The sequence below is a fragment of the Notamacropus eugenii genome, chromosome 3 (assembly GCF_028372415.1).
Source record: "Notamacropus eugenii isolate mMacEug1 chromosome 3, mMacEug1.pri_v2, whole genome shotgun sequence".
NCBI classification, from domain to species: Eukaryota; Metazoa; Chordata; class Mammalia; order Diprotodontia; family Macropodidae; genus Notamacropus; species Notamacropus eugenii.
In genome coordinates, this window is record NC_092874.1 from 106,013,158 (window position 1) to 106,017,255 (window position 4,098).

General features: G+C 39.8%; 1 pseudogene; it reads right to left on the reverse strand.

The window, feature by feature from the left end:
* Positions 1 to 345: 345 nt before the first annotated feature.
* On the reverse strand, positions 346 to 2,140 carry LOC140533143 (trypsin-4-like; annotated as a pseudogene).
* Positions 2,141 to 4,098: the final 1,958 nt, after the last annotated feature.

Consider the following 4,098-nt stretch of genomic DNA (forward strand, 5'->3'; position numbering starts at 1 on the left):
ATTAATGTTAAGATTTATCTCCTGTACAACTGACAGGGGGTAAATGGGTTCATTATATTTGAGTTAGTTTTTTTTTAACCAAGGGGAAATGTTCCTGTCTCAGAGAGAGAGAGACTTTCTTGTCCAGATAGAAGGAGTTACATGAATTGATCTCTGGAGGCAAGAGTTCACCCTCAGGCTATGCCGTATTACCACATATCAGTCCAAAACCATTCTTATTTTCTTAGAAGAAAAATCAATAGAAACTCAAGCACTGACATGAGCAATTAATAGAGCTTCATTTTATTAGCACCATGTCTCAACATGGAATACCAAAAGAAGGGACAGAAACACTGCTCAGGATGTTTAGCTGTTCACAGCAATAGTTGTTGCAGTCCAGTCTACGTAGTTGCAGACTTTGGTGTAAACACCAGGATTATTATCCAGGGCACATCCATAGCCCTAGGAGACAATGCCCTGGAGTACTCCATCACACACCACAGGGCTGCCTGAGTCACTATGGGAATGGAGAACATGGAAGAGTGAGGAGAGGGAAAGGAAGAGATTGCAGCCTACACCTTAGTATGGAGCTTGGGGTCATAAATTCATTCTTGGAAGACATCTCAGAGGTCATCCAATGCAATCTTTGGTCTATGGTCATCTAGTCTTTCTACAACATCCTTTTCTATTTGCCATTCTTGTCCCTTCATATCTTCATGACTATTCTCATTCAGTCCACTTTCAACTCAAGAAGGTCGTGGTGCTCAAGAAGGTATAGGTAAAGACATCCTTTCTCCTTTCTTTCTTTTCAGAGACCTTGATATTTCTCCAAACCCTGATCCCTGTTGGGCTCAATGAAAGTGTTGTTTTCTTCCACTTATAGAAAGGCAGGGCCTTACCTGGCAGGAATCCTCCAGGAAACCAGCACAGATCATGTTTTCTGTGATCTCAACAAGATAGGAGAATTCACAATCAGCATCAGACAGAATGGGAGCATTCAAACATTGCAGAAGGTCTGGGTAGTCATCTGTGAAGAAAATGGGATTTGGAGGAGGTTCAGAACAGATGCCAGAGTAAAGAAGGAAGCACAGTCTACCTAACAGAATGCTAATTCCTAAGATCAGAGTTGGGAGAAAGGGACTTGGAAACTTTATTACAGAAAAGAGAAAACAGTTTGTATTTCTCCTTCCTCTGAACTGTTATAATTTCCAGATGTTTCTTATGGCTCATCTCATACTTCTCTCTATGGTGGTCATTTGTGTAAATGTTTCATCCTTTCTATTAGACTACAGAAAGGCAATAGTGCAGAATGGATACAGAAGTGGCCCTTAAATCTTGTTTCTGAAACACAAAGGCTATATGATGAGGGGCAGGTCATTTCATTTCTTAGATTTGCAGGCAGTTCTAATGATGTTAAATTGCAGAGAAGCAGCTGGTCTGCCATAGTATAGGGAGTACACACATAGTGAATATATACATAATAAATATGTATTTATACATACATACATACATACATACATACATACATACATACATACACACACACACACACATGGAAATCACTGATACGAGCTCAGTCTTCATCCCTACTTGATTGTAACTTCCTTCAGGGAAAAAAGTCAGATTTTTTCATTTCCATATGTTTTTCACAGTACACAACACAGCACTTTCTACAAAATAATCGCTTGAAAATGTCTGATAAGTGAATATTAGTATGAGACCAGATTATGAGCTGCAATAAGATGTTCCTATCATTCTCACTTGAAATAGTATGCTACTATTATTGTGTATTTAAAGAATTTATGATTTTGACAACTGTAACAAATGCCTTTAGATATGGACTTGGAGTTTTCTATATTGTTTGTTCTGATGATTCAAGAAATATTTATATATATCATGGGCTTCTTGAAATTAGAAAGTGAGGGGAAAGATAGTGGCCCACTACAGAGAACAGGAGAAGTGAGAAGCTGACCTAAGGTCTAGGAGGGTTAATCTAATGCTAAAGTATGAGACAGGGCAAATCTACCTTACCACCAAAGATAGCAGTGTTACCCCAATCAGAGATGAGACACTCAGTGCCTGCAGGTGCACAGTACTTGGGCAGGAAGATGGTAGTCACACGACTGTTGATGAGAGCTGTTGTTTTCAGCTTGATCAGCATGATGTCATTATCCAAGGTCACCCTGTTGAAGTCTGAGTGGTGAATGAGTTTTTCTGCATTGATGAACTGTTCATTTCTTTCAAGGACTTCTATGTTATGCTCTCCCAGTCTCACCTGAATTCGGCTGATGAGAACAATTATTTTCAATGCTAGATGTGACCACAAAGGGAATTCTCTTCTAAGAACTGGTAGACTTTCTACCTAGGACTCTACAGTTTGGATCACTTTAAATGTATAAAAATACGTACAAATGTAGAATTGTGTGTGCTTTTGAGCATGTGTGTGTGTGTGTGTGTGTGTGTCCAGTAGAATTGAGTATAATTCTACTCTATAGGGAAATACAAGGGATGAGTTTCGATGTTTCAAAAACTACCCATTTCTTGCCTCAGTGATGGAGTGACATAGAGGAATGAAACATTATTCACAGACATTTGAAAACTGTGTCTTCTTCCCAACACTTTTCACTTTTGTTAACTCTATTTGAGTCAAAACGAGTTAACTCATTTTGAGTCATGTAATATGTAACATGAAGCTTAATCTGTGAATTATCCTATTTCCACTCAACTCTTAAGCATGCTTAAGGGGTTTTTTTTTCTCATTCTGCAGTGTGGATGAGTTTGACTTCTCTGAATGTCTGTTCCTCAACCAAAATTGTGCCCATTGTCCTCCATGAGACCTCCAAAAGGTACTATGGCTAGTTGGCTGTGGAACCCACCCTGGGAGCAGCACCACTCCTATCACTTAGGATTTGTAGCAATGAGCAGCTGACAACATCCACTGGTCATTGATGAGGGAACCACCACAGATATGTCCGCCAAAATAATTCAGGGACATCTGGTAAGGGAGGCTGTTTGCCTCACAAGTGTAGCCCCCAATGATCTTATTATCATCAGTGTAGAAAGCAACTTGGGGGGAAAATTTGGAGAAGAGAATTTAGTAGCTTGTGAAATCTGAACCATAAAGGTAATTTTAATAATTTACATTCTACAAAGTCCCTTCAAAGTCTGGAGATCATTGCTCTTATGACCACAGTTAACATCATCAATAATTCTGTCTCCTTGTTTTTGTTATCTATGCGGCTCTGTTTCTATTTTTCTCTATGTGTCTCTGTCTCTTTCTCTGTTTCTCTCCCTGCTTCTTTCTCTTCATGTGTCTCACTCTCTCTCTCCTTTTCTCTCTCTCTCTTTCTCTCTGTCTCTCTCTCCCTCTCTCACTGTTTCTCTGTCTCTGTCTCTCTGTATTCACTCTCTATCTTACTATCACCTGGTTTCTTCAAGACCAGCAATGGGCAATCTGACAGGAGCCCCACAATCTTTTTTTTCTTTTCTAATGCATTTTATTTCATTTTATTTTTAATTAATTTATGTAACTTTTAACATTCATTTTCACAAAATTTTGGGTTCCAAATTTTCTCCCCATTTTTCCCCTCCTCCCACCCCAAAACACCGAGCATTCTGATTGCCCCTATCACCAATCTGCCCTCTCTTCTATCATCCCTCCCTTCCCTTGTCCCCATATTCTCTTTTGTCCTGTAGGGCCAGATAACTTTCTATACCCCATTACCAATATTTCTTATTTCCTAGTAGCAAGAACACTACTCGACAATTGTTCCTATAACTTTGAGTTCCAACTTCTCTTCATCCCTCCCTCCCCACCCATTCCCTTTGGGAAGGCAAGCAATTCAATATAGGCCATATCTGTGTAGTTTTGCAAATGACTTCCATAATGGTCACGTTGTGTAAGATTAACGATATTTCCCTCCATCCTATCTTGCCCCCCATTGGTTCTATTCTCTCTTTTGATCCTGTCCCTCCCCAAGAGTGTTGACTTCAGATTGCTCCCTCCTCCCATTGCCCTCCCTTCCATCATCCCCCCCACCCTGCTTATCCCTTTATCCCCCACTTTCCTGTATTGTAAGATAGGTTTTCATACCAAAATGAGTGTGCATTTTATTCCTT